Raw genomic sequence first — 21,859 nt, 5'->3', positions numbered from 1 at the left:
GAAGAGATGCATCTGCGCGGGGCAAGGTGTGGGGACAGGGTGTGGAGCGTCCCTGCCCTCTCCTGGCGGACCGCCCTCTCCACGTCTCCCCATGTTCGCCAACCAAGAAGATCTCCAAACCTCCTCCTTTTGTTTTTTTTATGGCGGCTCCATTACGTAAGCATGATTGATTAATTTTTTTCACCATTGGTGATTGATCCATCTCCAGCCCTTCTTTCCTTCCCAGAGGTCAGAAGGTGGCCCTGACCCAGCCCTCCGGTCACATGGTTGGCTCGCCATATCTTTAGGTGAGGCTCAAAGTCACCTCATTAGCAGATCAAAAACACCTTCCTTACTCTCAACACTTCGTAAATTCCAAGGGCTCTGGGAGCTGTAAGTCAAGAACTGGGGACGAGGACCAAATACATGCGAGAAGTATATTTTGATCATTTGAATGACCACATATGTATTTCTTATAAATTGCAATATCGCACCCACTAATAATCTCTCCCCATTTCCATCTAAGCTCTGCAGTCCCTAGGCAATTGCTTTCTGTCTCTGTAGATTTGCATATTCTGGGTATTTCATGTAAATCAAATCCTACAATATGAGATCTTTTGTGATGGCTTTCTTTCACTTACCATAATGATTTCAGGGTTTATCCATGCTATAGCATGTATCAGTACTTCATTCCCTTTATTGCAGAATAGTATTTCATTGTATGGATAGGCCACATTATATTTATTCATTAGTTGATGGATATTTAGATTTTCTATTTTATGGCTATTGTGACTAATGCTATTGTGAACATCCATATACAAGTTTTTGTGTGGACATAAGTTTTCATTTCTCTTGGAAAAAGGAGTGGAATTGCTGGGTCCTGTGGTAACTGTATGTTTAACCTTTTGAGGAATTGCCAAGCTTTTTTCAAAATTGCTGATTTTAATTCCTACCAGCAATGCACAACGGTTCCACCCAAGGACGAAGTTCTCCACAGCCTTGTCAACACTTGTTATTGTCCATCTTTTTGATCATAGGAACCCTTGTGGGTGTGTGATGGTGTCTCACTGTGGTGGTTAATGACGTCGGACTGCTTTTTATTCGCTGTTTCCTCTTTTATATCTAACAGTAAGCAGTGAAGGCTGACAGCAAGCTGAATGTCCCTGGGGCCAGGGACCAGTGCTTGTCAACTGGTGGGCTTTTCGGACAGTTTGGGAACTATCTGGCTGTCTTCTTGGGGACTCAGATATTTGTAGCTGTAGGTCATTTCCCTTGAGGTGTTTTTTCTTTTTTTCCCCCCCGGGAGATTTATCTCCTGCTTGGGGAGCATGAGCCTGGAGCCTGGAGCTGGGTGTGGAAGGGAGTTAGAGAACTGATGCTCCAGGCTGTGGACTTTTTCTTCATCCACGTTTTCTCAGGAGCTCGCCCAGTCCCGTGCTGTTTCATACCTGGTGTCCCCTACTCCGGGGTCCCTTGTTGAGTTCAACTTCTCCCAAGGTTATCCCTTCTGTTTCCTTTGGTGGTCTGGGTCTCTCTTACTTACACAGACTTTTAAATAACAACCCTGTCTTCAGATCACAGCTCTCCCCACTTCCTGTGATACCTGGTGCTTTTACTTCCCAAGCGCTTTCAGAATTTTATGGGTGAATACATGTATTCTTCTTCAGGCATTTAGACTTGACCTTGCCCTGCTCTTCTGTCTGCACTGTTTCTCTGTCCCCTCTCCATCTTCATAGATGGTTACTGCAGGTCTTCCGGTTTCTCTGAAGGAGTATATTATTCTTTGTTGTTTGGCACGTTTGTTTTTTATTTAGTGGAGAGGAGGACATGAGCGTCTTTAGTTCACTGTCTTGAAATACAAAGTCATAGTTGCTCTTCTGATATAAAGCTTCTGTAAAATAGTGGGGAGAGACTTTTTCTCAGTCACTGGTCAGGTAAAAGAAAATGTGAGTGGCTTTCTTCACAGGCTCTTAACTTCTGCCCTGAGTGACTTAATAATGAGGGGGCCCAGAATGGTTGCCAGGTCCTGATTACAGAAGCTTGGCTGTAAGTCCTGGGCAAAAAGCTTGGTTGTCTGCCCCCAGGGGTGTGTGAGTTATTTCACCTCTGAGACCCAGTGAATGTTCAGACAGTTGAGTAATCCCACCTTCAGGCACATGGTTGGCAGCCGGGCAAGTAATATCTGAGTACTTGGCCTAATAATGAATGCGGGATATAAGGGGCGTGGAAACGTTTGATGGGACTCTGTCTCTTAGTTTCCTACAGTTTCATTTTCATTGCTGGCAGTGGGATTAGTTGTATTCAGAGAATGGGGGCAGTTTTGGCAGACGCTAGGAGGACAGTCATTCTAATACGGCTTCTGGAGGGAGAGGAGGTGCGCGCTGTGCTAACCACAGCCTGCAATCAGCACTTTGACCCCGTGTTTGCTACAGAGGCTAACAGCCCAGGGTCCAGTGTTTTTCCTTCCGGTTAGAAAGCCTGGGTCTATCTTGTAAGAGCACGTAAGTCATTTCACGTGGTTCTCCCCCGTCACCCAACACTTCACGTATTCGAAAAACAGCCGTATCGGAGATAATACCGGTGCTGTGCTTGGGCCCCTGTCCGCCTCTAGTGTAGAGAGTGAGTCTCTCCTGATAATTCTAGTACGAATCTCGGGCCATGTCACAGTTGTAGTGAAGTCGCGAACCAGTTATATGGCTCAGAGTTAAACTCACTGGGAAGGTTTTCCTTTGAAGATTTCCTGTTTTTCAGGGATACGCTGGAAGTGGGAAACTGATACTACAGCTGACCCTTGGTATCGGGTAGAGCCGTCTGTTAACCAAGCCTGTGTGTTGTTTCTTCTTCTGTTGAGAGGGAACAGAAGAAGGGATCTTCTTGGAAGAGGCAGTGGAGCAGCAGGAGGAGGTCTTGTGGGAATTGAGATGCCTGCTTTCACTTTCTTTATTTCCTTTCTAGTTAATGTTGAAATGCTGCTTCCCACACTCAGTTTCATGACCGAGCACCCGCCTCATGAAGGGCAGCTCTGGTCACGGCTCAGGTGGCCGCTTGGTGTCCGGTGGCTGCATGTTCGGTCCGTCCCATTGCCCGGGGCAACTAGGAGCTGTTTCTCCGTCGTTGACAGGAGACTCTATGGTCTGTGCAGCGACTCTCCTTTGGGGCCTTTCAGAGGCTCTATGCATGGACACAGCAGACCTACCTGCCACAGATAATTCAGGTTCCGTGGGTCTGCTGGGCCATAAGGCAGGAGGCTTCCCTGGCCGCCTCGGTCAGCTGCAGAGCCCTCCCTTGCTTGGGGCTCTACTTAAAGGCAGTAACTCGAGTTGAATGTGTTATATCTTGCTTCTAGAATTCAAAGAGACTCTCCAAGTTATGTGCTTTTTTTTTTTCTTTTTGGAAGCCAGTATAATGTATTTTTGAGAGGGCATACCCTAACATGCCCCAGACTTTGCTGGAAACTTCACAGTGTGCCGGCTCTTGACTTGTTACGGGGTACTTGCCATTTCCTGCCAACCAGGTCGTTGGATTGGACTAGCGTTGTGTTCCTGGGGATAGCAGAATGATCACGTTCCCTGGGGACAGTCTTGTAGCAAAGATCAGGGGAATTGCAATAGCCCGGAAGCCAGAGAGTGAAGTTATCCCCTCTTTTTGTTTGCATCTGAATGGTTATCAGTACCCCAGGTAATTACAGGTAACGTGTAACCAGTTCTTGAATTCTATCATCTAGTAATTTGGATTAAGAGAAACTAAAAGCAGCCCAAACAATTATACTGGTATTCATTGTTCTAAACCTTAGTCACAAAGAGCTATTTTCAGGTCAGAGAACTGTTTACTCGTTTTTCATGGATGAAGTCGTTGGTCTTCAAGAAAGCTTTAGGGAGAAAAATTAATCTCCATCTTTCTTCAAAATAATTTTTTAAAACCGTAAGAAAAAGCCAGTATTGACATAAATGTTGCTTGGGCTGAAAGGCATAGGAGAACAATGCGTACTCATTAAATTTCTAAGAAGTGCAAGGTAAAAAGGCGAAATCTTTAGATAAGCTGTAAGTTTGTACAAAGAAACTAGATTTGCTATTCTTCAAAAAGTGAAGAAACCTACTACGTATTATACAGAAATAATTTAATGCTTTTTCACAAGAATATAACTCAAGCTTTGCTACAGCATCTACGTTTCCAGGGCACGACACAGGTGCTTCTTATGTTTTACCCTGTCCATTTATGCGGTCGTTTTTATTTTTGGCTGGATGTCGCAGACCACGGCCAAGAAGTTATCCAGGCCCTCATCCCTGTTCCGCCAGAAGAAGGTCTGGAGGATGGTCACTCCCTGGGCCTTCTCCACTTCAGCGCCGCAGCTAACTCTCCTGGGGTCCCAGAGCCCCAGCCTTCTTGGTCTTAAACCTGTCCTCCCTCTGCAGGGGTTCCTGTTCAGTTTCAGCCTGAGCTGCTTTGGCCTGCACCTGCCTCAGGATCCTTGGCTTGCGGGTCTCAGATCCCTTCTCGGCAGCTCGTTTCTTGGCCTGTAACAGCAGCTGGGTGCCCTGTGGCTGACTGACCGTGGCCATGACCTCTTCTGCCGTATTTGGCAGACAAAGGGAACTACTGTTGATTGTCTTTGTTAATTTGGATTAAAACAATGTAATAGGTTAACATTTGCAGCAGATTTCATGGGATGTGTGGACCTTTTCCACTAAATATACCATATTTTAAAAGAGTAGCCGTAATTGGAATCTCTCCAAACTAAGTTTACGATAATCCATAGCCATTATCCAAGATCCACTTGGCTCTTTCGCAGGCCAGACAGGATATTGAGTGAGGATGCATCATCGTTGCGTCTTTCAAGCCTTTGATGGTGGCACTAATCTCTGCAATTTCCTTAGGCCGGAGTGTGGAGTTTGGAAAGCGTGCTATGTTGGTGGGTTGGGGGTAGTTCCAAGGGTTTCCAATTAGCCCTTGCTGTCACAACAGCCTTCATAATACGCTTCATCAGACAGGAAGCGAACGCAGGTGTCCAGCCAGTTCACGGGAGTGTCTGTTCCAGCTGTGCATTAAACAGACGGGAAAATGACGGCAGGATGGGTCTGCGCACGCGCTGGGGTCACTGTGAGAAAGACCTGGTCAAGGCTTCATTTCTAACCGCACGTCCATCAGCCCCGTTTTGACTGGTGAATCCTGTGGCGTTTGAACTCTCAGGGATTAACAAACCCTAAAAGGTGCACGTCTAATATATTTTTTTCCTTGTTCAGTGTCACGCTGTACCTTGGCTTCCTCTAGCTTTTTTTTTTTCTTTTTTCCCTCTGAAACGTTTTCTTCTAAAATTTTATCGACTAGTATGTGTGCAGATTCTAAGGGATGCTAAATGGTAAGGGGGCTTTGTACGAGGAAATAAAATGACTTGGAGAGTCAGTGAGGTTTGAGCCCCTCGCCGACTAATGAACTACATCTGTCCAACCTCTGCATCCTTTTTTGCCATTTGGGAATTAAGTAAAACATTATAATTGAGTCCATAGAAACTTACCCTCATGACCGGAAAGCAGTTCCGGATGCATTTAGTACTGACTGGATCCATGTTCTTTTAAAAAATTTTTAATTAATTAATTAATTTTTTATAACAATAAAAAATAACAATTTCCCCCTCTCAGACTTAAGACCCTGGATCCATGTTCTTATATTCCCAAGTGAATGGAGCTGCTTCTTCTCCAATAAGGGGCCTGCAGTGCCCCAATTTCCCTCTTGCTCCCATTTCTGTTTGGTAAGAGGAATTAACTTTGCATGTTTTTTGTCATGTGTGTTGGAGCTCACACGGTGAACCAACAGAGACATTAGAAGCTTGATGAGAAGAGAAGCTTTGGAATCACTTTATCATTAAATTAAATATATATAAATATAGATTATGAGCTATTTTTTCTCTTATTTGCATCCTGTCCCTTGTTCTTGAAATTTTTTTCTTAGAAAAATTTTGTGTTAGGAGGCTCACATAAAAGGGAAGACCTGAATGTTGATTCCCACATTAGACAGAGAAAGGGTTGTCTTTCCCATCTGTAATTCATTGTTATTAGTTCTCGAGTTCTTGCCCATTTGAGGATCAAAGGCATTGTTTAATGTCGTTGAACTCTGGTCCTTTCTAAGGCAGCACATACTTCTGAAACTAGGCCACCAGGCCTTTTGTGTTCTTGTTAAACGCACATTGTCATAATGTACACAGTGTTCTTTCAGCCAGTATAATGGCATCTACACTTCTGCTTTTAATAAGAATAAGAATACTGTAACTGCTTTCCATATACCGCCATTAAAAATAGAATGGTTCTTCCATTAGTAGCAGTTCTTTACTGATGGTCGACACAATTTTTTGGTTCCCAAACCTAGGCCTCAGTCCAATCCTTGCAAAAAACCAAACTGCGCTTGGTATTTTCTGTTCGCGAGGGAAGGAGATTAGTGTCCCTCTATACAAAGAAAAGTAATTTTTTTCCATACAGGTATGGGTACTATATTCCATTCAAGGTAACACAGCACTGGAATATAAAAGAATTGCCTTTTAATAATGAATACAGTTCCCGATCTTTTGGAAAAAAAGACGGTGTCTGTGGGGAGTATAAAGGCTAGCAGGATATAACCCTAGTGAAAATCAGTTTTAGTATCTGCAAGAAGTTTACTGTGCTTGGCTTTTTCCTGTGCTCATAGTTCGTGGAAGAACTTTGACCTTGTTCAGTGCATGTGTTTGCCTGGCTGTTGATGTCATGTGAAGGCAACAGTCTCTTCCATGGACCAAACTGCTTTTTGTTTTATTTATTACTTTGTAAAATTGGGGTTGCCTTTCTTTTAAAATAGTTACCCAATAAAAATGCAACCTTTTGGAAAAATGGCGAATATATTGGTGAAATTTGACACTTCATTTTTAATAACTGAAATTTTCCCATACGTTGATGTGTTTATGATAATTTTTACTAAAAAGGCTGTATGTTAATCATCGTTTGTTATGTTACAGAAAAGAGCATCCTTAAGATAATTTTCAGTCCCTAATGTTTTAACACTAAAGATGCTTTTTTTCACTGACATTGAGCATGTCTGCTTATACAAGCCGTTGTCGTATCGGTGAAATGTTTTGGGCTTAAAGAATCTTTGAAAACAGAGGAAATGATTAAAGTTAAAATTTTTAGCTTCCCAGACACTGCCCACTGGTTACTTAAATTCTATATTGACTTTATACAATGTTTATAATGCAAATATATTCTAATTATACTTTGATACAGAATAAGTTATAATTCTCGGAGTGCACATGTACTCTAACCGTGTGGGTCTAGGTAACACCGATACTCACACCACAGTAGCTGGTCTGGTGTTTGGAAGAAACACTTGCTGGCCGGAGGACGTCCCTCCTGAGATGTGGACTGGAAACCATGTTGAGTATGCTAAGCGATTCCATCTGACCTGCAGAAAATCACTCTGTGTTACATTTTCACTTTGCACATGTCACGGACAAAGCCAATTGGCTGGACTAAGCTTTCTGAAATGGACATTTCTGGCCGAGCTTTTGGAAGACTGCATTTTTAAAAATGTGAAACATAAAAAACTCCCTGTTCACTGGTTGAACATTGAAAGCAAACGGCCAACGGAAACAAGATGAACTATAAAAAGCTCAGAGGATGAACACATTAGATTTTGTGTACAATTTAAATTTATTCTATTTGTAGTACGGTTAAAAATAATTACGCTTAATACAATAAACCAACTTCCCTAAAAAAGCAGAAAGCTTTAGAATCAACCTCAGATGTTATAGGGAATGATACATTAGTGTAGCTTAATAAAGAAAAGATTTTGATATTGTTCCTTTTGTAAATGTTTAATCACAACCGTGTATAGATTTCATACTTACCGAGAGAAGACTTTGGAAATTGATGTGAATCAATGAACTTTTGTCCTTTAAGGAAATTCAATCTAGGCTGGAAAAAAATTCTCCGCTCCAGGCAAACATTTCTGAGTCTGAGTCCTTGTTTTGCCATCAACTGACTCTGTGGTACAACACACATCCTCTCTCGGCCTTGGGTTTCCCTCAGAATACGGTTGTATATTTGCCTGATCCTGTCATTGTTAGTAATGAACTGCTATTCAGAAGTGGCTTAGGCCCCTAGGCAGAAAGCCGTTTTTGTAAATTCAGGCTATTATTTTTATAGCGTGCGGGAACTGCCCCCGTGAAGCCTGAGCTCGCGCACCACATGTGGCACTGACAGGCTGTGGGGTGAGTTTTCAGAAGGAGCTGCGCAAGCCTTTTTAGTTACTTAGGAGTTACCTTGGGCCTCCTCTGTGAAGCTCTTCTGTAGATACCGTTACAAGTACAAGGTGACTGAACTCTAGGGTCCCGGCCTAAGAAAGGAAAGGAAGCAATGTAAGAAAGCAACATGCGTTACGTGCTGGCTTGTGCCAAGTACTTTGCCGGTGATTGACCGACCCCATGAGCTCACCGACAGCAGCCGAAGGCCTCACAACAACATTTATTGAGTACCTACTGTGTGGCAGGCATTTTGCTCAGAGTTGTACAACTGTAGTTTGTTCTGCAGATGAGGAAACTAAAGCTTAAGAAATTGCCTTAAGGGTGTGTAACCAGTAGGTGGCAGAGTGCACACTTCACAGCTGCATTGCTTTGCAGTTGGGGGCCGCATATCTTCAAATGAGAGGATTTTTTTGAGTTAGGTGTCATGACATGAAAAAAACGACATCTTCCCATGTTGAGGGACGGTCAGAGCGGATGTCACTGATACTTTTTGATCGACCCTCTGTTGCCAATGTGAGAAGCTCTCGGGTTGGGATGGTGGGGCTAGTCCCCCTTGACCTGCATTTGGGATTTGCTTGGATGCTTGCCAGATCCTGCCGTGGTTAGACTGAGTCTGCACCATTGTAGCAATTCTGATTATATGTAAAACTGCTTTGTACACAGTTGTGTCCATAAACATGAAGGCTAGATTTCAGCAGTTTTGAGTACCATCATGTTTATGAAATGTGAAGATAATGGTTTCTCAGGCAGGCACACTGTGATTTTATTAGTAAAGAAGGGAGTTCTAGTGGTACCTTTTGTACATGTATCGTTGGCCTATTGTAAGTTATTTAATTCACATGTTTATCAATTTACATTCAATCTTATACTGACGAGTACTAAACGTATTTCAATGCCCTCCTTAATTCTGAAATTAGCGTGGAATAATAACAAGAAAATCAAACACTCCAAGCCTGCCTTTTAAATGCAAGTTATAAAATTTCACTTGGCTAAGGATAAGGGGAAAGAAATTATGTTTCATGGTTTTGGTTTAGACTAAGAAATTGGTTTTACAGCTACAAAATTAAAGCCATGCACCTTTTCTAAAGTGTAAGGGCAGAGTCTAAAGCCTCTCATGGGTTTAGCAGCGCTTTTCTGCACCTGCAGTTTCTCCTGTCCTGATTGCAGTTACCTGTCCTGTCCCGAGGGCCCACCAACTGCAGTCAGCACCTACTCGGAGGCCCAGGTCTGCTGCCGCCACTTCCTCTGGGAAGCCCTCCTGGCCTGGCCTGCTGGTTTGGTTGTGTCTGCTGGTTTATTTCTATAGAATTTGTTTATACGTTACCTTTGTTATTGCATGTATTAATAATAATTTATTTGTTTTAGTACTTCTTGACTCCCAGTATTTCTTTCTTGAGATCAAGGGCTATATTTTATTCATGTTTTTAGTCTTCAGTACATAGCCCATTTCTAGATGTACAGCAAGTAATTAATGTCTGGAATGAATGAATATGCTAATTATATTTTGATTTAAAAAGTATGTATAAGATTGAAATCAAATACAGTGAACTCCTTGCAAGCAGTTCAGTTTGGAATTAAAATGGCTTCTTTTGGTCATTTCATTTTAACAAGAAGAAAAAAAATGAGAAAAATGGCTTTCTACTTTGAGAGGATATGTTCTTGATGAAATAATCCCCTTGGTTTTAAATGAACTACTTTGTTGCTGGACAGAAACTGTAGAGCATTATAATTTCGGAATAAATCTAGAGTGCTTCAGGCATTTTATGTAACTGAAGATAAAGGTTTTGTACTGTTCGCATGTTAGAGGTAACTTTTAGTTACTTTAAGATATGCTAATAGGTTAAGATTAGGTTCTCCCTCCTCTCTCCCTCCTCTGTGACTTATTTGTTGGGCAGGTAGAATTGTTTGTCCTGTTCCCACTGTCTGGGTTTTGCCCATTGCGTCCGCATCGCATCTTGTAGATGTGCTCCTTTCTCCTTCAAATTTGTAAGTTTGTCGTTAGGTATAGAAGGTTGCCCAGATTCTGGTTGGGCTTTTTCGGAAAGGTGACTTCATGGCTGACATGACGTACTTCTGCAAGGGGGCACGTGGTGCCTGGTCATCTCTCTGTGTCGCCCCAGCTGTTGACGATCATTGCCTAGATCATTGTTTTATTAGGGATTCAAAATGCTTATATTCTGACTTATCATTCTTTATTATGTATCCACCTAAAGTATATTAAAATAACAAATCTTCAATAAATCACCAACTATCTGGTCACCCAGAGGTACACTTCACATGGGTAAGGCAGGATAAATGCTTGGTTCTCCCTTTGTTTTCAAAATACAGAGATGGTTCCCTAGCATCCTCCAAAGATGACAGAGTAGTTGTTGTTTGCATATTATTATGAACTTATGGATTTAAATATTTGATGCATTTGAATTTATTAAAGATATGTATATTTTTAATCCTCACCCAAGGCTATGTTTATTGATTTTAGTGAGAGGGGTGGGGAGCGAGCAAGAGAGAGAGAGACAGAGACATCAATCAATCAGTTGTCTCCCATACACGCCCCGACTAGGGATCGAATTTGCAACCTGGTGTGTGCCCTGACTAGGAGTTGCACCTGCTACCTTTCTGGTGCACAGGATGACTCTCGCAACTAACTGACCCACCTGGCCTGAGCAGTTATTGTTTTTATTAATGCTAAAAATGATCCCATCTGTGGCTAAGAGAGATTTTCCCAGTTTGCTCCTGAGCCCTTTAGACGTAGTTCCAGTAATCTTTGTCAGCTTTCTTGCTTTCTATTATGAGATGTTCCAGATTCATCCTGTATAGGAACTACAATCCATCATTTCTTAAAGGAGCCTGCTTCTCTTTTGGTGGGAAATGACGTTTACAATCTGGGTGCTAGTGTTGCTCATTACTCCTGGTTGATTATTTCTCCTGAACTTTTTTGGTGGATAGAAAATACATAAATAATTTATTTATTTATTTATTTATTTATTTTTATTTTTTAAAAATTATTTATTTATTATGTTTATTTTTAGAGAGAGGGGAAAGGAGAAAGAGAGGGAGAGAAACATTACTGTGTGGTTGCCTCTCACTCGTGGCCCCAACTGGGGACCTGACGTGCAACCTAGTCATGTGCCCTGACTGGGAATCGAACCAACAACACTTGGCTTGCAGGCCAATGCTCAATCCACTGAGCCACAGCAGCCAGGGCATAAATAATTTTTAAAGGTAAAATATATTACGGGTTCATATTGATTATACTTCTAATTCATATTCAGAACTATAGGACTTTTATGTATCTTCATTGATCTTACATACATACGTGTGTGTGTTCTAGTCCACTTCGGGAAACACTGCTCTAGTCGTTGGTTTGCAGACTTTTTCTCTTTTCCCAAATATTCAAAGCTACAGCACACACCTTTAGTAATAATGGCTTGGTGGCAATGATTCTCATTCTCAAGGGAAAATAGAGAAGGGGGGAGAAGCTATTAATTCTCATAGGTGGGTGGCGGTTAGTGCTGTTTGGAAAAGCAACCCTTACCCATACCCTCTAGAGAATTCATACCCGGAAGAGGAAAACTTTTCCTATGCTCTCCAAAGTAGATTTTTAATGGGAGTTTTGAATCTTGGCATGGAAGATCATTTTTGATAAATTTTTTAACTGTTAGATGGTGTCAGCTTTAAGGTTTAAACAAATACACAGGTCTGTTTTGTATGTCTTGTAGGTCTTTTATTGACAAGGGTTAGGTAAGTACTGCTAGATTAGAGAAATCTCTTCTCTTACTTCCAATATTATACAGAACAAAATAGAGGATGTAAGAGCCATACAAGATACAGTAAGTCCTTACTTAACGCTGTTGCTAGGTTCTGGGGCTTTACATGGAATGATGTATAACAAAACCAGTCTTACCGTAGGCTAAACGGTATAAACAAGGGGGAGGTTCCTGAGGCATCTCATCAGTGTTGTAACAAAACGACATTGAATGACATGATAGAAATGGTATTATTTCAGGACCTGCTGAATGCATTTGCTGTGAAGAAAGAAGGAATTCCCGTCCTTCACAACAGCATGGATGGAACTGGAGAGTATTGTGCTGAGTGAAATAAGCCAGGCAGCGAAAGACAAATACTGTGTGATCTCACCTATAAGCGGAACCTAATGAACAAAACAAACAAACAAGCAAAATACAACCAGCGACATGGAAATAAGGAACAAACTGACAGTGACCAGAGGGGTGAGGGGAGAGAGAGAACAGGGAAAGAAGGGAAGGGCCTAGTTAAGGGACTAGTATGAATGACCCAAGGACATGGGCAGCAGGGTGGGGATTGACTGGGACAGTGTGGGGTGAGCGGGGCAGAGGGAGAGCAATGGGGGGACAACTGTAATCGAACAACAATAAAATTTAAAAAATGAGAAAGAAAAAAGAATGCAGACTCAAAAAGGTAAAAAATTAAATATCCAATTACCATATGATTCAGCAATTCCACCTATGGGTATATACCCAAAAGAAGTGAAGGCAGGGAGGCAGTCAGATATTTGTAGACCCACGTTCGGAGCAGCATTATTTATAACAGCCCAAAGGGGGAGGCAACTGAAGTGTTCTCTGACAGCTGAATGGATAAACAAAGTCATAAAAGAGAATAAAGTATTGATATATGCTACTACATGGATGACACATGGAGACAGTATGCTAAGTGAAATAAGGCAGTCACAAAAGGATACATATTATATGATTCCTGTTATTCGAGGTTTGTAGAGTCGTGAGAATCATAGAGACAGAAAGTAGAATGATGGTTGCCGGGGCCAGAGGGAGGGGGGAATGGGGAATCAGTGTTTAATGGGTGCAGAGTTACACCTGGGAAAGATGAAAAAGTTCTGCAGCCCCAGCTGGGTGTTTAGAGCGTCATCCCGATATACCAAGGTCGCAGGTTTGATCCCCACTTCAGGGCACGTAGAAGAATCAACCAGTGATTGCATGAATAAGTGGAACAACATTGATGTCTCTCTCTCTTTCTCTCTCAAATCAATAAATAAAAATTAAACTTTTGCAGGTAGATGCTGGTGATGATCATATAACAAAGTGAATGTACCTAATGCCACAAAACTGTACATTTAGAAATGGTCAAAATGACACATTTTATTTTATATATATATGATATATATACCACAATTAAGCACACACACAGCACCCCAAAATTGGGATGAAATAAATTTCAAAAAGCTGTGATGAGAGTGATAATAAAGCATGTAGTTTGTTGAAAAGTCCTTGAAGTCTCAGTTTTTTTTTTAGTTGAAGCAATTAAAAACAAAATATTAATTTGAAATAAAAATTTTAACAGCTGGATTCAATTATCTTTATCCAAATTCAGAAACGTTTCATGTCATTTATTCCAAAAGATTTACCCACAAAAGGAAGAGGGAGAGCTTCCTGTATTGTATATCTTTACTTCTCTTGGTAAAAAGTTACACTTGACTTTGGGTCAGGGTGTACTGAGGGAGGTGAGGAAAGAGAATTAAAATTGATAAGGAAAGAAGAGTTTGGCCTTATTTAAAAAACCCTTTAAAAGAAGTATGTAATTTAGCCCTGACAGATACAGCTCAGTTGGTTGGGTGTTGCCCGGCAAAGCGAAAGGTTGCTGGTTCGATTCCTGGTCAGGGTTGTGAGTTTGGTCCCCCTTCTGGGCACGACCAAGAGACTGACCGATGGATGTTTCTCTCCCTCTCTTTGTCCCTCCCTTCCCCTCTCTCTTAAAATAAATAAAATCTTTTTTTTAAAGTATGTTTAGATGCTTGGAAAATTGGAATTAGTATATCCTTCAAAAGAAACAGGAATGACTTTGAATTAAAATTCATTATCATTGTCGTTAGGGTTTTGATTTGTAATTTAAACCTAAGAGGTTTGTTTTTTCTGCATCCGGTGCTTCACCCTCGCCACAGCTGACGTTGCGGGCTGGGTGATCTGCGCTGCGGAGCCGCGCTGCGCTGTCGCCGGACGCTCAGCGGCACCGCTGGATTCCACGCCCCGGACGCCCGCTGAGCTCCTCCCCACCCCGTGTGACCTCTGCTGGGGACACGGTCGCCCCCGCTGCTCTGGATTATCCGTTTAATATTAACAAAAATCAAGGAGTGCATTGTATGTATGTGTATAACTTACACCGCTCTTTTCTCCAATGGCACTTGGTAGATCTGAATTAGAATTTAATGTCCCTTTTGAACAAACCACGAGAAGCCATAACTTCATATTTCATACTCAGATGTTTTAATTACTGCTTTAAAATCACTTCTTTTTTACATTCGCAAGACCATATATAATTCGCAGAAAATTTGGAAAAATACAGGAAATTATTAAGAAGAGATTTAAATCATCTTTAATCCTAAAATTTAGACATGAACAAAAATACATGTACTTGTAAATCAAGTATTGATTAAAAAGCTTTGGGATTTAAAAACATTCATCGGGGTGACATAGGTTAATAAAATTATATAGTTGTCTTACAGAATTATGCAATTCTATAAGACACCATCTGTGTATTGTATGGTGTGTTCACCACCCAAAGTCAAGGCTCCTCCCATCATCGTTTACCCCCCTTTCCCCTCTTCTCCCTCCCCCACCCCCTCCCCTCTGGTCATCACCGTGCTGTCTCTGAGTTTGTTGTTGTATGTATGCATGTATGTACTTTTTTTTTTTAAGAGTCATGGGATTTTGGTGAGCACTTAAACACATTCTAGATTAAAATAGAATCCTCCCTTTCTGGGGTAAAAATGGCAAACAATGACTATAAACAATTCTTATTTTTTTAAAAGAGATACTAGAGCTCATCAATATTTTCACTTAATTTTGACTGATTTGTATAAATAATTCTGATAGCATGTACAAGGGTATCTGTGAGAGTAGAAAAGTCTTGTTTATGAATGAATTATCCATTTGAAATATTAAAATTAATTTCCTCCTACGTGTGTCAAGTACCATCTTATATAACATTAAACCTTGCAACCGTTCCTATATAATATATAGCCTAGGTGTATATGTGTGTACATATATTTATATATATTTGTATCTGTTTCTAATTTCATAAACAATAAAATCTAGGTTTGAACAGAAGCCATAGTCTTTGCGATATAATTCAAGACACGTGTGTTTCCATGTAGGCAAACCTAAGGAAAGGAGTTACTCTCAAACAATTCATGTGTTTAGAAAATGCTTTCAGGATTTTACATGTTAAATCCCTAATTCTATTACAAATATTGAATTTTGTAATGAAAAGCATTTGTTCACTGACCTAAACTTTTAGCAGACTCTAACGACGGGACGTTTCCCTGACTGACGCGTGCTGTGTCCGTTGGAGAAACACAGGGGCTTGAGCAGTGGGACTCCCGAACCCTGGGTCCCCGCACCGGGAGGCGAGGGAGCTGTTGGTGACGCTGCAGTGTCCATTTATTTTTGGTTTTAATATTTTCTCTTAGACTGTACCGTCGCAATGGTGCCTGACTTCAAGGAGTCAGTGAAAGGTTACCAGGTCACAAATATATTTTAAAAAATTATAAATAATGTATTCAGACTGTTACTTATTTTATCTAGGAGAGGGGGCGTTTTTGTTATTAACTTTTTGCTGTCTTTTGGGAGTCAGAGATTTATTGACTAATGCTTTATTTTATTTCAGATCATTATAAAAGATACAGACTTTTTAAAATTTTTATTTCTTTATCCTCACGCGAGGACTATTTTTCGTTGCTATTTTTAGGGAGAGAGGAAGGGAGAGAGAGGAACGTCAGTGTGAGGGAGAAGCATCCATTGGTCGTCTCCTGTGTGTGCCCAGACCGGGGATTGATGGCACCTGGACTGGGAATTGAACCTGCAACCCAGGTATGTGCCCTGACTGGCAATCAAACCCACAACCTTTGGTTACTGAAGATGCTCCAACCAACTGAGTCAGACCCACCAGGGAAATATGAACTTTCTATAAAGAGGAGCAACATTGCCTTTCCTACATTAATTTATGTTTTTGTTACCCCAACCACTTTTTTTTTTTTTAATGAAAGCTACTGGTGTTATATAAGTGGCATCCCAAAATGTGAAGTCGGTAAAGAACTAGGTGAAATATCTTAGGTGAGAGCATATGTGTATTTGATTAAGGAGGAAAAAAACAAAAGACAGCTGCTAATATTACTTCTTTTTCTTGTGTTAGAGATATCTTTTAATAAAGGCTGTTAACTTGGAAATTTCTACTGTCTTTCCCAAAGTTAAGAAAAACAAACATTTTTTTGGACTGCAGGTTATGGTTACGCATCTGGTACTAAGCCAGTGCTCCCACGTGTTTACATTTAATTTTTAGAACAACCTGTGAAGTAGATATTATTTCATCCTACAGATGAGGAAATTGGCAGAGTCAGAATTCTAGAGCTATGTCTATTTGTGTATATATAGGAATATGTGTGTGTATATATACAAATATAAGTAAGTACATACACATATATTAAGAGATTGAAAATTTTGCCGTGACTGGTGTGGCTCAGTGGATTGGGCGTTGTCCTCTGAACTGAGGGTTTGCTGGTTCGATTCCCAGTCAAGGCACATGCCTGGGTTGTGGGCCAGGTCCCTGGTTGGGGGCATGTGATTGGCAACTGATCGATGTTTCTCTCCCTCTCATTCTGCCTTTCTTCTCTACTCTCTAAAAGTGAATAAGTAAAATCTTTAAAAAAGAAGATTTAATATTTTCAAGGTTTAAATACCCTAGTGGCAATATCAAGGGAACAGAGAAAAATGATGTCTTGGAAAATATTGATTTTTTTTTTTTAACATTGATTGTATCATTAAGAATTTGAATGGATGATAGTAAAAGTAGTCGTTTTATAATGTACTCTCTTTTTTTTCTCCCTGAAATTGTCATTGCTGATATATTCTGAGTTTGAATTTGACATGTGACATGTACATTTTAGTATTTTATTAGAGGAATGCCATCAATAAAAAGCTCTGACTCGTTACCTTGGAATGTGGATCCAGAGAACGGTACATTTTACTTTTTCAGTGAAGGAGAATGTGCCTTAGGTTGCATGAACAGTTCCTTTAAGTGGCTTCACTTACCTTTCCACCCAAGAGCATATATTTTTCTATTCCCCATTCCTCATTCTTTCCTTAAGTAAGGCAGGATTCTGATCCGAGGGTTTTGAAAACCCGCTTGAGGTAGGTCACGAAGGACTTGACTTTCTCTTCAGCAGGAGGTGGCGACCTTAGCACACTGACCTCTAATTCAAACCAGAGCTCAGTGTTTCACTAGGGAATTTATTATTACTCTCAAGCAATGAGAATTTTGAACTTGGGAGTGGAGTTTTTTCTTATAAATCTTATAGTGCATTTGGGCCTCAGGACTTAAGAAACCTGTGGACTGCCTATTGTGTGTAAAAAAGGTTGAAAGTCATCATTTTTAAATAGTTTTGTGACATTTGCTTTCATTATAATGCTTGTTTTATGGTGTTTTTTTTTTTAAATAAAGGTGCATTAAATACAGCAGCTTCTGTTGGAATGATATTAAACTAAGTTCTTGGCTTTACTGGCAACGTTTTTTGTCTTTAACAAAATTGATTGGACTTGTAAAGTTATACGTATGACTGAAGATGGAAATATTTGTACACTGACATATACAAACTAATTGAGGTTGTGTGTACACATACAGGAAGTGGAGTGGAAAAGGGGAGGTGCTTACCTGGGTAATGCAGACTCAATGACCTTTACCTGAAATACATGGCTATTTTCTCACTCTCTCTGTATATATCTATATATGTATAAATATCTATATGTATAGATATCTATAGATACCTATATACCTATGTATCTGTGTATGTATATATATTTAGATATAGATATATTCATACACACATTGGGGAAAAAGTAGGTTTATATAATTAAAAAAAAAATACACAAGAATAAACTCTGTTTCATTTACCCACAACTGTAAACTGATTTTTGCCAACCCCTGTATATATGATATGTAAGAAATTTATATTTTTCACTTACTCAGTGTGGCTAGAAACTGTATTAAAAATTATGTATACATAAACTTTATATAGCTTTTATTGTATAATGAAATTGCTGTAAGGAGTATTTTTCCTTATAACACTGCTACTATGTTGACTTTATAAATTAGAGAATATAGTCAAATGAATAAAAACAATTACATGAGGGGGTTACTGTTTTATGACTAACTGCGATTATGAATTCACTTTTATATATTTATTTCTATACACAGATATGCTTTAAACAAAATGAGTTCTGCTCTTTGTTTTTGGCTTTTTTGCCACATATATTATGACTGTCTTTTCATGCCAATAAATATATATCTATTTCATTTTTAATGGCATAGAATTTGTGTTTTATATATACATATACACCATAATTAACTTCTATTGATATATTTAATGCTTTAAATATTTTTCTTTACTTCATACTCCATGGCAGAGCCAGTCACCAGTGGAGTCTGAGTTTCAGGAGTGGTGGGGAATGTGATGAATTCTTACCTCTCCAAGTAGTTTTTTTAAAAAAATTTAAGTAACATGTTTATTTTAAAAATTTAAATGAGGTTCATGTGAGAAGGGAAATAAAAATAATCTCTACTGTCGCCACTGAGAACTAACTGGTCATCATAACGATTTTAGTATATTTATGTTATCTTTTTATTCTGACTTTTTATGCCATAAAACTTGATTCATATGGTATTTACTCTTTTAAGACCTTTTTCTCATTTAACAATATGAGCATTTATTTACCAAATCAAGAAATATTTTACTGCAATATAATTTTAAATGATTGTAGAAAATTCTATGATACACCCCTGTTGGTGGAATTGTTTCTAATATTTTGCTCTTAAGAAGTCCATAGCAAGCCTGAAATTTGTATGGAACCACAAATGAACTTAAGTAGCCACAGCACTCTTTAGAAAGAGCAGGTGGAGGAGGATATAAGGGTTACATGGTGATGGACGGAGACTTGGCTTGGGGGGGAGGTGAACACACAGTACAGTGGACAGATGATGCGTTATAGAGCTGTGCACCTAAAACCTGTATAGTTTTATTTTTATTTATTTATTTTTTTAAAATGTGTTTCATTGATTACAGTGTTACATTTGTTCTAATTTCCCTTCCCTCTGCTCCCCTCCACCCGGTGGCCCCCCTCTCTCCCCTTGTCCCCCCCTTTTAGTCCATGCCCATTGGTTGTGCATATAGTTCTTCTCAACCTCTCTCTGTCTATTCCATTCCCTCCTACGATGTTTCTTAATTCCTATACCATCCCCCTCCATTTCCCCCTAAAACCTGTATAGTTTGTTAACCAGTGTCACCCCAATAAATTTAATAAAAAGGAAAAAGAGAAAGAAGAACAAAGCTAGAGGCATCACACTGTGGTGTCATACTATATCTATAGTAATCAAAACGATCTGGTATTGGCGAAACAGGATAGAGAGCCCAGAAATTAATTTGTCACGCAGGTGCCAAGAATATATGACAGGGAAAAGATAGCCTTTTCAACAAATGGTATTGGAAGAGCTGGACTGCCACATGCAAAAGAAGGAAACTTGGACTCCTATCTTATGCCATATACAAAATCAACTCCAAAGAGATTAAAGACTTGAATGTAAGACCTGAAACCATAAAACTCCTAGAAGAAGACATAGGGGGTAAGCTCCTTGACATCAGTCTTGGCAATAATTTTTTTTGGATTTGACATCAAAGGCAAAAAAAAGCAATGAAAGCAAAAATGAACAAGTGACATACGACACTGTAAAGTTTAAGATGTGTAGCATAAATTATCTGACATTGTGAAATGATTACCACATTAACTTCACATTCATCATTTCATATATAGATACTAAAAAAAAATGTCTTTTTTTTCCTTAGGATATACTCTTCTAGCAATTTTCAAATATTGTACCTCACATTAATATCGGAAAGGAAAAAGAAATGAGCAATTAGCACCATAAAAAGGGGAAATAGAAATAATAGAAATTTTATATTCAAAGCAAAGTTGCCTGATGATCAAAAGTGAGCATAATAAGAGTAGCAAGGAGTAGGTAGTATATATTTTTCTTACTGATCAAAGGATGACCATCCAGCTTTATTCTTTCTGTTATATTTTTGTTAAACTCTTTGGAAGGAGAAGTGGGATGGGGTGGGGCCGAAATGGGACCTTCGCTTGAACGGTATTATCACAGTCAGTACAGCAGTCCCTCTCTATATCGCAGTTCACTTATCGTGGGATTTTAAAAAGTATTATATTTAATTATTTATCACGGATTTTTCGCTTTATTGCGGGATTTTGCGGTACTGTATATGTATATTGTTAAAGTTACGTAGGTTTAAGAGTGTAGAATACATTTAAGAACATAAGTAGTGTTTATAAAAGCATGTAAAAGGTTAAAGGAGTGGGAAAGGTTAATAAGGGAGTGGGAAAGGTTTATAAGTGTGTGGGAAGGGTTTATAAAGCCTTAAGATATATATAAATACTAAAATAAATGTAAGGTTCCTACTTCACAGATTTTCACCTATCACGGTGGGGGGGAGGGCATCTAGAACGTAATACCCACAATAAGTGAGGGAATACTGTATAGCAAAAATGTATTTATGAGATTATTTGTGACCTTAAAAATAATCACTGCCTATATAAAAAAAAAACCCAGATTAACTGAGTAGGACTACATCAAACCAAAAAGCTTCTGTACAGCAAAGGAAACGATCAACAAAATGAAAAGGCACCCTATGGAATGGGAGAAAATATCTGCAAATCATATATCTGATAAGGGGTTAATATTCCAAGTATATAAAGAACCCATACAATTCAATGGGAAAATGCCATGTTACTGAGCGTATATTTTAAGGATATATTGCTTAACTTGGCTTTGCCTCACTTGACCTTCCTAAGGAAGTTAAGATCTGAAAGTCAAGTTAGAGTTAGTGTGTTCAGAACTTAATTGCTTTGGTTGCTACTGTGAATGAAATCTTTGTTCCATTACATTAAAAGTATTGGGGGGGGGGTTGGGGGATGGAGAGAAGATGGTATAGAATGCTACACTGAGTTATTTTTCCTCCCACACAAAAGGTAACATTCTGCTCCCATGTGTGTTAAGAAGTCAGCTTTCAGTCTCGCTGTTATTCTTCTGCTCATTGATCATTTTTTCCCCTATTGCTTTTAAGAGATTCTTTGGTGTTTCTCAGTTTCTTTATTGGGTATCTAAGGGCAAATGTACTTTCATGTATCCTACTTGGAATTCATTTGGCTTAAAGCTGGATCTTAGAATTGGAACCCTTCAAATACTCAGCCATTATTTCCTTGAATATTATGTCTTCCATATTCCCTCTATTATCCCCTAATGAAAATCCAAATTGATACATGTTAGACTATCTCACTGTAATGGTTATGTGTCTTCACTTGTATTTTCTCTCTCTATGTGTCCTCTTCATATACATCCTAGATTATTTCCTTAGGTTTAATTTCCATTTCCTAAGTCACTGCTATTGACAGACTAATTTCTACTGAAACTACTTTTAGAGTTTTGTTAACTTTGCTAAGTCTAATTATTACATTTTTAACTTATCAAAGTTGATTTGGTCCTTAAAAATCTGCTTGGCCATTGATT

The 21,859-nt window shown here is 39.4% G+C and overlaps 1 protein-coding gene and 1 pseudogene across 1 annotated transcript in view; one reads left to right on the top strand and one right to left on the bottom strand.

Moving 5' to 3' along the window:
* The window catches only part of BBS9 (Bardet-Biedl syndrome 9), a 343,600-nt gene that overhangs the window by 41,520 nt on the left and 280,221 nt on the right, over positions 1-21,859 (top strand). The gene's annotated exons all lie outside the window — the stretch shown is intronic.
* LOC150001236 (V-type proton ATPase subunit G 1 pseudogene) lies at positions 3,006-4,538 on the bottom strand (annotated as a pseudogene).

This window comes from Furipterus horrens, unplaced genomic scaffold, assembly GCF_987537825.1.
Source record: "Furipterus horrens unplaced genomic scaffold, mFurHor1.1.pri manual_scaffold_9, whole genome shotgun sequence".
Lineage (NCBI taxonomy): Eukaryota > Metazoa > Chordata > Mammalia > Chiroptera > Furipteridae > Furipterus > Furipterus horrens.
Note: the sequence above shows the minus strand (reverse complement) of the source record. Positions and strands in the feature narration are given on the sequence as shown.